Below are 12,884 nucleotides of genomic sequence, written 5' to 3'. Positions count from 1 at the left end.
TATGGACCCATAGCATTTCAGTTAGACAAAAGTGGTCAATAAGTGTGCAGGTATTGCTGCCATTTATTAGAAAGCCCATCATGCTCTACAAATAAACTGTCATAGAACTACCCTGCATTTGAAATGTAAAATGAAGATCTAATGTAAATAATAAAAACATAGTTTATAGCATTGTAAAATGTAATATCACATAAAACTGAAACCTGAGCAATATTTACTTACCGTAGTTACTTATTTCCAAGTTTTTGAATTAACTTATAACAGAAAAGCCTAAATGTCAGGCATCTAAAAATTCAGGTCTAGTACTAGTTTTAAAAGCAACTTTGCCAGAAGAAGTTTATTAGGCAATAGTGGGTAAAAGGACTGGCAGTTGCAACAAGTACCTCATCTATAGGCACATACCTTGAGCTTTTCCCCAACCTGACTGCCCCTACAATAGCATTTATAATAAGCAAGGAGGTGCTGTCAGATGATCAAGCAGAGCTAAGATGGAAACTTCTTAAAGCCACCATTGAGTGCGGAGAAGTTTTGCCATGCCTTCCCTTGGCACAAGCTCAGGGGACAGATGTGAAATCTTCACTGCACTACGCACTTGGCCTTAGTGGGAAACAGCTTCGCTAGATCATCTTCAGGGCCGGATTTACTTTTCCTGCGGCCCCAATGCCAGGCTCCTCAATGTGCCCCCCTACCTGCTAACCCCCCACAATTGAAAATGGAAACCAGATGACGGGGGCGGCAGAGTAATTTTAAATTTTATCTTATTATCTTTTATTTTTTATAATGTTATACTTTTTTATTTTTTATTTGAATTATTATTTCTTATTATCTTTTACTTTTTAACATTTTTATTTTCACTTAACTTTATTGCTATCACACAGAAGCTAAAAAGCATGTTATAGAATTTGGAGATGGCAGGTTCTCTTTATTGAACCTGTCACCTCCAATACAGGAGTTTGAGCACAGTACTGTGCTGGCTCTCTTGTGACAGCTGAGATGGGAAGGATGCGAGTGCAGCGCTCCTGTCCCAGTGTTCACGTGGATCCGAGAACTCCCCGCTGGAGAGAGGCGGCCAGCAGGGAGAGGCAGCCGGAGGTGTTCGCCAAAATCCCTTTTGCAGCTTCCCACGCTCTACATTTAGCTCTGCGTGCCCGAATGTAGAAAAAAACTACCTGCCCGGTGACCGGAACTGCATTTCTCAGGAATTCATAGGAATTCCACACCCCTGCCTGAATTCTACCCCCGGCCGTTTCGAAGCCGGGCCTTGGTGACCTTGTTGGAAATCTGGCCCTGAACATCTGACAGTACCTTCATTGGGTGCTCTGCTTTTTCCAAGGCTCAAACTACCCAAAACTGATAATTCACTTATATTTTGGTGGATACCGGAGAGTAAACCTCCTGCAGATTGGCCACTGTGTATAAATGGCCGGTCTGCTCCCCCATAGATCTATACTTCCTCACATGCCATGCACATAAGCAACTGCTCCGGCGGTCATTAGACAGTGAAGAGCATTGGCTTCAGACTCAAAGCTGATTGGCTTCAGAAATCATTTCTGAATTTGTGCTGACTCTGTCCTTCTTTTTGGTGCGTGGCTATTTTTGCTCCCTATGGTTCCTGTGTGTGTTGTAAAGTAGCCACCGCCCAAACCCACTCCTGTGATGGACTACAATCTCACATTTAGTTTACTAACTTGGATTGAGATTGTAGTCCATCACGGGATTGAGCTTGGAGTGGTGGCTACTTTACAACACACACAGGGATCATGGGGAACAAATGTAGCCACCCTCCAGAAGGAACAATGTCAGCACGATTTCAAAGATAATTTTAAGGGTCTACAGCCGAGTGATACACAAAAAGGCATACATTTAATAGATAGTTAATAGATAAGGTACTTGAATGCATTTTTAAGGTTTATCTCCTGAGTTTACCAAGCTCCATGTTTTAACCCCCTCAATACCAGTACGTTATGCCATTCAGAAAAAATTGTGGCAAAATATCAGATCACAGTGGAGTGTCTACTTTTCAAAAAGGGGTCATTTTACTGTCCTATCATTTTTATTTTAGCAGACGAAAATTGTTGGCCTTTTTTTCTTTATATAGTAGAAACACCAAAAGAAAGCCATATCTGTCTCAGAAATTTTATGTAAAATGAGCTTGGGTGTGGTGTTGTGTGATTTAGTAATTTTCCAGTCAAGTCAAAGTCAAGCTTTCACAGCACTGGAAACTGAAAAATGACCTGGTAATGAAGGGGGTTTAACATGCCTGTACTGACTAAGTGGTTAAGTCCTCACTCCCTTTGATGTATTTTTATTTAATACTATTGAGAAGGCAACAGCTGAAACTTAGGGGGTCGTCTTATACGCCCAGTCGCCCTATACACCGGCAAATGCGGTACAGCTTCAATGCAATGGCAAATAATTGTAGAAGAACACCAATCACTGCACCATATTTAAGGCACGCCTAACTTACTGCAATCCAAAGTTCAAGCACACACCATTGAATGCACTGTGGCACAAACTTGCCAAATGTGTGGAAGTTATATTGGGCTTTCATCATAGTTGAACCTGGTTGGGAGTTTAAATGCACATAAAGTGGGAAAGTACATAGATGTTAATAAGCCCAACGTGTTAAATTAAGGAGAAGGTGAGTTCAGTACATGGACGTAGGGGAAGCCAAAGTAAAAAAAAAATTGCACTGGTGCTGTTAAATCTCCTGCTATACCACCAATTAAGGACTTAAAAAACAATAAGAAGATCAATGGTACTGTTCAAAGTGGAGAAAACTATAACAATGCATTTGACTTACTGAGATCACTGAGATCATTGGCGAAAGATGATTTTCAATTGGCTACTATGATTTGACGATCTATGCACATTCCCGTTTAGATGAGCAGAAATGTATGAACTGCACAATAAATAAACACACACATTCAAAATACTTAAGTAAATGAAAAAAAATCACATCAATTTCCAGCTGCTTTTTTTCAGTCAATATAGTTGTATTGATTTTGTACAGTGTATAAAAGATTAAACAATTACAGCCCTACTTTACTTCATTCAAGTCAGCTTACATGTCAGGGTTTTCGATTTACTTATAATTCCACACATCCTAGGCTCCCTAGTAATATACATTGATTTTTCTATTATGCACTGTACATGCATCGTCAAACACAACACTTTCTGTTTTTATGTATTAAATGAATATGCATTACCTGCTGAGTCCTGATGGGCTCTAATATGGTTACCCTGGGAACTGGGGTGAGCACAAGGAATGTTTGTAATTACACCGTTCATTATGAGAGACAGTGGTGCACCATTCTATGCCACCTGAGTCTTGTCTATCTAAGACAATGACAAATGATCATTTGCATTGCAGAGATCAAGTGTGGATAGGGCAGGGTCACATGCTTTACATGACACCTGAGGAGATCATCAGTTGTTGCGTGGCTGGTGTGGCGACACTACCCACCAGTCACTAAGGTATCGTGTCTGGCATTTCAACAAAGCATCATCAATTGAACCCTGCTGAATGACAATGATTCCAATCACTGGATCTCTAACACCATGTTAGACGTGCAATGGATTGTTTAGAGAAGCATGGCTTAAAATGTACAAATAATCCACTTTATAACAAATAAAAATAAACTTTATAAAAGACGGTGGTGGCTGCTTTATAGTTTTTGAAACATCTTAAAAAATCAATAAGAGACGCAATGCTGAAAAAAGAAATAGAAAAACAATATCAATAAACAGTGGAGAGCTCATGATTGCATTGAAGATTCATTAAATTACTGCGTAACTGTGGCTCAAGGGAAATAATGCTTTGACCATTTTAAACTCCTCAATGATATTTGTTAAACGTGTTTGGAATTGAAAGGAGGAATTGTAATAAAGATTGGACGGATGCTAGATTGACATCAGTGAGTACCATACTTCTAAATTAGCTCTTGTGATGGACTACTATCTCAATACAAATTAGTAAGATAAACATGAGATCCATGACGGGAGTCAGCTTGGAGTGGTGGCTACTTTACAACAGACACAGAAACCATGGGAACAAAAGTAGCCAAAAGTAGCCACCCTCCAGAAGGAAGGACAGTGTCAGCACGATTTCAAAGATGATTTGAGAATCTACAGCAAAGTGATACACAAATACAGTAAGATACATTTTTGCTAATAGTTAAGAAACTTAAGATTTAACTCCTGAGTTTACTGTCACTTTAATAAAATAATAGCCATCCATGCCAGACTAGTCCACCCAAAAAGGAAACTTCAGTGGTAGGCGAAGTTTTCTATTCTCCTTCAACCACTGGCTTGTTTTACGTTTAGAAGATTCCAGTAGTTAGATTTCCACACCATAGTTCCTTACTCTTTTGTCTTGGAGTATTGGGAAAGCCTATTTGTCCTGTGATATTATTCCTAATATAACAAAATCTCCAACAATTAGAGTAGAACCTCTTCGTCATGACTGCAGGAGGTGTGCAGACTCAGGGACTCAAGTGCAGTGATCTCTCCAAAAGAGTCCAGAGAAGGAAACACCATAGATGATTTCAGTCTTCAACATTCACCAGAAGCTGAAATATTGGTGTTACATAGACTGACCCTTTAACACAATGTTAAGAAAGTGAAAAGAATCCAACTGCAATGTTGAGCGAGAAAAGTCAGTTGGGGGCGTCTGCTAATCATAGATGTAACGTTTGGGGTGAAGTCATCCGGATCAAATAGTGATCAATCTCATGCATATCTTCTGTTTATCATGCCAAAAGAGCCAAGAATGTTTGGCTACATCTCATAGACTTTTTCTGTGATACATATTCTTTTACAGGATTATTCCACTGTGTCAGTTAAATAGTTGTTCAGATTTTCAGTATGTATGCAGCAGATGCTTAGCAAAGAGCTCCTCAATAAATAAATAAATAAATAAATAAATACATGATATTGATATAGCTATATCTAGATATAGCTATATTTATATAAATATATATATATATTTCACTGACCACGCCTATTTTAAATGTACATTGCAGCAATATACAGTTAGCTCTGTGCAGCACGTTTGATTGACAGCTGAAGAGCTGGACAGGGACAGTGTCACTTTCATAGCAGCGCGCTCTTTTTTTTCCCAGGTTTTCCGCTGTCATTTATGTCAGTGAGGAACAAGCTCCTGTGGTACTGCCAGGCTCCTCTCTGTCAGGGGCCTGGGGCCTGGCCTAATTCATTGCGCTGCACTTTAATTAAACTGCAGTAGAGTAGTTTCCCTGGTAAAGTAAGTGTGGGAAGAGAATGTGTGTCAAAAGAGACATGCCTCTTACTGTGCGCGTTTTATTGTTGCACCGCAGTTAATGTATTGTGAGAATTCCCATGGAGCCACTGATAAACTGTATTATCAAGCTCCATAAAACAGGCAGTCTACCAGTGCAGGTTACTGTAGTTTGCAATTCCATTAATCCTCCTAATTTATTATATTACGGTTCTATGTGAGGTCTCTAGCATTTATTATTCCCCTTTCATCCCAATAAACCTGCTTGTTTCTGCTCTTACATAGACGATCTTATTATTTGTTGTGTCTGTTTGTGAAAATCTCTCAGCCGTGGGCAGGCAAATAAAATTACTGGCTACGAATGTAAACTGCAACTGACATCTTTTTCTGCCATAAAAATTAACAATATTATTTTAGTTGTTGAACGGGTAAAAATTGCCTCTCTGCACAGACTTATTGAATTTTTATTTACTTATATTTCTTCCAGAGGATTTTACTTTAAAGTGTAGTTATGTGCTGGGCCTAAACCTTTTAAAGCCATAAATGTTTAAACCTGTATATTGGATTTTTTTTAAGTTTACTGTTTTATTGCTGCCAGTACATTGAAAAATACGTTTATTCAGAAATTGTTCAGGCACCTTTGTATGTCTTTCTGTCTATGTACCTCTCTGTCTTGCCTTGCACCTTTTTTATATGGGTAATTAGCAGCAGTAGATCATAGTAGGGGTTTCAGTACCTTGCTTCTAAACAGATATAGTGTCACCACAACTCCTATTGCATGCCATTGTAGGACTCCATGCATTGACCTTTATGCTATAGTATAATACAGAGCAGTTGTTCTTTCCTTCACTTTTCGGTTTCATTATCTTCTGGTCAGGCCTTCAAGAGGCTTGCTGAAACAGAACACAGTATGCTTCGTTTAAGTAAATCCTATCCTTGGGCAAATGTGTTGCCCTGCCCATATCTCTTTCACCCATTCATCATTTTTTTTAAAGCTTTTTCGACTCACCACCATCACATAACTTACTGGCGCTCCATTTCTTGTAGACAGGAGTTTTGATCCACAGTCTGCGACAACCACCAATTGGTCTTGATGCCACCTCTTGGTTTGACTTTCTAACATCACCGCTAAAATCTTTAAAACCTAGGAGGACACTGCCAATGGATAGCCAATGGGAGATGTCTATGGTACCAGGCAGTGATCAGATACCCAAAAAAGGACCCTCTGTTGTTGGGAGTGTGGAGATTTCCTGGCTGGACATCAATCACCTAAAAGTGACATTTAGAGTGTTAGTGTGTGTACATTAAAACACAATTTTATGTTATTGGGAAACCCACTGATTGTTTAAAGATTCTTTCTAATGATCAGCCATAGAGCGTATAAGTAGCTCCTTTTTTTTTTTTTTTAAGTTTTTCTTTTTGTTGAGGAAATGTGCAAGAAGGTAAAATTGTTACTCTGACAAATTCCTGGTATTGAGTGCTAAGGTTATCTGTTAATGTATTCTACAAGTATGCTTTTAAGTGAGGAATATACAAGTATCAAATGCATACATTGAATATCTATAGGTATATTTATATGTCCTGATTTCCTCATTGCATCTTAATGAGAAACTTCACTGTTGTAATATCCGTTTAGAAACACTATATGGTTTGCTTACTATTGAAGTACAAGTAAACCAAGTCAATAATGACTCACATAAGCTTTAACATGATTGATTAATTGATTGATTGAATGTTGAAATAGTCCCCCAGCTGGTTTTAAGCATAAAAAGCAGCTCTCACTGAAATACTCACCGTATGTTTAGAGGTGTCCTCCGTAGAACTTCTTTTACACCACAAATTGTTCACATACATCCGGTAACTGGAAGGCGTCATGGGCCCAACACCTGAGAGTGTGTCACCATGGAGTCTAATCTAGGTAACAAGTAAAAACAATCAGCAAACTACTACTACATACAGCAAACAGTGCAACTATGCTAACATTGTATAATTCACCCATTAGCAGTGCCGTCCGTCCGTTTTTTTACTACGGGCGGACGGCAAGAGGTTAACCTAAGCTTTTTGCAGTCTACAGCGGCCAGAATCCAGGGAGCATATCACAGGGCCAGTGATAGTGTGCTTGCCTGAAGCATATTCAAATACAAAAACAAAAATGTAATATACTGTATTATCCCTATCATCTGATTCATGCTCTCTAAAACATTATCACACTTTGTATTTTTTGCACTTGCTAACAAATGAATTTGGTCCAGTAAAATGACTCTGTATTTTGTTTTAATATCAATTTATATCCTTGAATTAAAATACTACAATAAAAGCAGAACTGAAGGAAAGATGTAAACTTAACTACTAAAATCTCATATAATATTTAACATGTTAATATGATTTCAAAAGTTATTTGCAATCTTTTAAAATCAGTTTTTTTTAAATTTGACCTGGTGAGCTCGCCATAAGGAGAGAAAACAAAACTGAGACTTAAACTGGTCTAGGGCCTCTAAGCTTCAAGCAGAGTTAAATCAGATCATTAAAATCTCATAAAAGCTCCAACATGTTGATATAATTTCAAAAGTTGTTTTCAATCTTTTTAAAGGAGAACTATGAGGTGAGTGAAAATCACTCAGCCTCATAGTTCGAGCCGACGTGTGACAATTAAATTGTCACACGTCGGCTCAATAGATCGGGAAGTGAGCGAACACATACCTTCGCTCGCTCACTTCTCGATCCTGTCCCTGCAGAGACCCGTGACTGTCACTCACGGCTCCCTGCAGGGATTCCCCCTCTAAGGAGGGGGCGGGTACAGCTGGCTCTGCCTCTAGATAGGCAGATCCAGCTGTCAATCACGCAGCTGGGTGGATCTCGACAGTAATGTCGGGATCTGTCCCGGCTGCGGCGGTCTCAGTATACCGCGAGCTGTAGCTTGCGGTATACTGAGCTTTGGGTCACGGAAGGACGCAAGTTTGTGTCCTCCTGTGACCCTTAGGAGAACTATGGGGAAAAACACTTACCCCATAGTTCTCCTTTAAGCCTGCTGCTTTCATTAAAAATTTACCTGGTGATTCTTGATCCGGCACTTTCCATTATAGGGTGACAATGCTCTGTTTGTGACTCCCAGTTGTACTCCTGAATTGTCCCTCAGTCACACACGCAAGTGACCATTTTTATCACAAATTATGTGGGCAAGGTTCATTGTTGTCACCAACAGGAAACTTGCTCTGAGAAATGCCATACAGCCATTACTGAAGTGCATGTCTGTAGAATATAGGTAGGTGAAAAATGGCCGAAGCTGATCAGCAGCAATAAAATGCAAACAAATGTGAGAAAAAGTTTAAAAACAAGTATTTTTAATAAAAAATTATTTGCAATTAGTAATGATGCACAATGCTTTAGAAAACGTAATGGTATTCAGTTAGGGTTTACAGCTACAAAAGGATTATAATAAAGAATGGCTTACATCAAAGGGGAAATCACTAAACTATATAAAATTAATAAAAAGGTGAAATAGATTAAAAATCTACCTAAATTATTATATTATAGCCCATCCTTGTTTAAACATATTTTGTGTGTGTGTTTTTTAGTTTGTTTTTCAAGTCATATGATTATATTACTTGGGTATTTTGGCATTCAGTTTCTAAAAAAATCTTTATCTCTTATTCATGTTATTGAGATATATATACAGGTGAAACTCGAATAATTAGAATATCGTGCAAAGTTCATTTATTTCACTAATGCAACTTAAAAGGTGAAACTAATATATGAGATAGACTCATTACATGCAAAGCAAGATAATTCAAGCCGTAATTTGTCATAATTGTGATGATTATGGCTTACAGCTCATGAAAACCCCAAGAACCCCAAATCCACAATCTCAAAAAATGAGAATATTACATGCAATCAATAAAACAAGGATTGTACATAGGAGCTCCCCCTAATGAGTAGCTTGCATGCATATTTTATAAAAATACTCTGAAGCCAACAGAGTGTTATCAAATAAATAAAGCATGTGTTAAAAACAGCAAAGTAATAGAGTCTCTTTAAGTTGCCTAATTATACTCACATTTGCTGCTATCCCCTGGCTGTATATTACTCTGTCAGCAATACCCAGTAGTCCTGGGCATAAGAGAGATGTATCCTCTTCCAATGATGCAGCTCTTAGGCCTGAGTGGCCCTCCAGTTAAAAACATGTTCATGAAAAGGAAGAGGTGACATCATTAACTCTGTGTAAGCAGGATTCCATTCCACATACCATACCATTATATCAGCGTAAAGAAGGAAAGGACCATGTTTCATAATGTAGCATGAAAAAGCGTATATGTATCTGCATGTATATGACAGCATAAAGAAGACATAGAAATTACCCGGTCTATTGCTTCAACTAAATGTACTTCAGAGAAAATAAAGCCTGTTGATATTTCAAGTATGAAAGAAATTCTATGCAGTAGACAGTAGGCACAGTCAGAGGTAATGTTGTTTATCTAGGGTTACAATATAGAGAACACTAGAGCAGAATAGTGTCCCTACAGGTCTGCGTTGTCACAGTATATCACAAGAAAGAATTTTCAAAGCCCACATGGAGCTACCTTAACAGCAGTGTGACTGAACTGAAATGCCAGAAGTGGTTTCATTCAATGGTACTTTTTTGTACATTTGCTATGTAAAAACGAGTTTGGAATCTCTCCTCTATGTTAATTACAATATGTCCTGCTCTTTCTTTAAATATAAGCTTACCAATTAGGGGACAGTGGATATTCTATAATTTTGATGAAAAAGGAGGTTCTCTGCAATTACACCATTGCTGATTTTCAAATCTGCATTAGAAAAATGGCTTAAAGTACATTTAAACCCTAACAATTGTTTGCATATATCTACTGCTAGCAAGCATTCAAAAATAAAAAGTTACCAAAAAAGGTTTTAAAGTTCCTTTTCATTAATTAAATTCTCTTGTAAATTATCTGAAATATCTAGCCTTTTATTTGGAATCTGGTCTCTGTGCTAAAACAGAAAACAGGTGAAAAGCTCTGACTCTTTTCCAGTAAAAATACTAGTATTTAGTAGAAGGTGAAACATCTTCCTGTATAGCATAGTTCAGTCTTTGAAGAGACCTCCACTCTTAATTTTCATTTTAAGTGAAAGTTGATAAAATAGGTAAACTGTTACTTACACCCATAGCCACGTTTTACAGTTTAAGAGGAACTTTGTCCATATCTTTAAAATAACAACAAACACACCATTAGAAATGTTTAGTAATGACAATCTACAAACACTTCTAGATAATTGCTGGCTTTGTATTCATTGCATACCTTATTTCCCTTTTCTTTTTCAGTCTTCTGACAGTGGCCATGTTAACTAAGGCCACATTACTAGCTCTCCATTTACTTCCTGGAGCTCTGGTGCATGTGACTAGGACACGTGACCATGTACATCATCTCAAGGGAGGAAAATGCCTTTCCCTCATATCTCATGAGATTTCACATGAGATTTCCCAGCAATGCTCTGCTGATGATACCTTCCAATGATGCAACACTTTGGCACTTACATCATTTGTGCCAGAACTGGACCAGGAAGTAGATGACCTCTATTTGTAAGTAAATGAAAAACAAGTTTGTTTAACTAATGAATGTAAGATAACTTTAAATCAGCTTGCGGAGCTGCATGCTGTGGTGATTTTCAGTAAAAGGGGGTAAAGGTTCACTTTATGTTTAACTGATATCACTGCCATTGCTTCCTGGGCTGGGCTGGGAGCCAATCATGCTGTTCCATCATATTTGGCTATTCATTTTGGTCAGATTGTGCTGGGTTGAGAAACAAAATATTGCACTCTGAAGGGTTAGAATAAAGTACTACTCTGTCTACTAGTTTCTTCTATGCACTGGGAGTCTGGTACTGGTAGTTTTTCTGTGTAGAGCAATTGGCACCAAGAACAAGTTAAAAACGTCATGCTCCCTTAATAATTATGTTAAAAAAAAACACTACCTGAACATTTACCCCTAACCTAAAGTCCTACTTCATCCTAAAAAAAAAAGAAAAACAAATAGGCCCAACTAGGTAAACCTAAAAAAAACACTCTGGCTGCTATATTTACTTTCTATATTTTTTTTAGATTTAGTTTCTAGTGCTGTCTCCCTCAGACTTCAGCGCCACTTCTGTGTTAAATGATGCCCAGTGTCATACAGCCCACTTCATGTGAGCCCAGGCCATCAGGGACATGGCCTCTAGGGCCCCATCATCATGGCAGCCTGGGCTCACAGTATTTCCAGACTACAGTGGCTCTCACACATCATCACGTTAATGACAAACTGCCCACTGCCACAGGAGAGGAGAAAGGATCCATGACATCACTGTCCTGGTTAGAGGAGTGTAGAAAAAAGGTAAGTATAAAGGAATATTTAGCAAAAGTTGGAGGGGGATTGTTTAACAAAAAACTGGAGTTAGGCTTCAACTCCATAAAACAAGCCTTTAATGCTAAAAGTGGACATTCAGATATCTGCATTATCACTGCCCACATAGTCACCCCAAAACCACCCAGATCTTTTTATTTAATCATAACTCCCTATACATACCCTTTTTACTGCAGTCTTTTAGTTAGTCTGGTGACGTCATGGGTCTGTTCTCCTCTTAGCTGAGGTAAGGGAAAGGCCTTCCTCCTGGACTGAGTAGCGCTTATGTAATGATTTGTGAACACCACTCAATCCTGGTGTACTGTAGAATGATGCTGAGTGTCATTCAACCTGAGAAGGACCTGTGGTGCTGGACAGAGGAGGGAGCTGGAGGCAGCGCTGGAGTGCGTAGAGGGTAAGTAGAACTTGGCATTTTTTTTACAAGTGGTGGGGAGAGCAGCAAAAAATAAATCAATAATTTGAGTTTGTCTTTAGTTCCCACCACTATTGCACACTTAACAATTAACATGTTACCTAAGGCCTGGTTCACACCTGAGTGTTTTTATGTGTGGATTTAAACGTGCAAAACACACATTCCCATGCAACTTAATTGGCAACTGTTTACACCTTAGCGATGCATTGCGTGTAAAAAAAAAGCCTGTTGCGCTTAAAGATGCAGGCGCTATATTGAGGCAGATCATGCACGGAAACGGCAAATGCCTAGGTGTGGACCTAGCCTCCTAAACCCCTAAGCCTAACAATTAACCTGATCCCCAAAGTGAGCCTCCCTCTCAATACTTAACTCCAAAAATGTCCTCCTAACAATTAACCCTCATCCACCTCAACTTTAACCACTAAGACCCATTCTACTGAGTATTTACCCTGCCCTGTGCTAGGAGCTTCTCCAGCATCAGCATATATGGTACTGTGCTGAAAGAACGCAACAACAAAATTCCGTCACCAGGATAAACAGATACAGGCTGTTCGATGTCCATTGGTTTGTGGATAATCCGCAAACCAATCTGCTCTTTGAGCCAGTAAAGGGATCATTTAAAAACATATGGATTCATAATTAATTCATTATGACACATGCTTCCTGTTCATTTTGAACGTACAGAAATTGCTCATACCAGAATAATGTCTAGAAGAATCCAGTTTGGTTAGTCAATCTGCATGCTTCAAAAGCCGACTGAAATACATTAAGAGTTTTTATAAAGTAGAGTTTTGTAACTTCCCCTGTGCACCTGTTCTTA

The sequence above is a fragment of the Nanorana parkeri genome, unplaced genomic scaffold, assembly GCF_000935625.1.
Source record: "Nanorana parkeri isolate BGI_ZX_2015 unplaced genomic scaffold, ASM93562v1 scaffold844, whole genome shotgun sequence".
NCBI lineage: Eukaryota > Metazoa > Chordata > Amphibia > Anura > Dicroglossidae > Nanorana > Nanorana parkeri.
Note: the sequence above shows the minus strand (reverse complement) of the source record.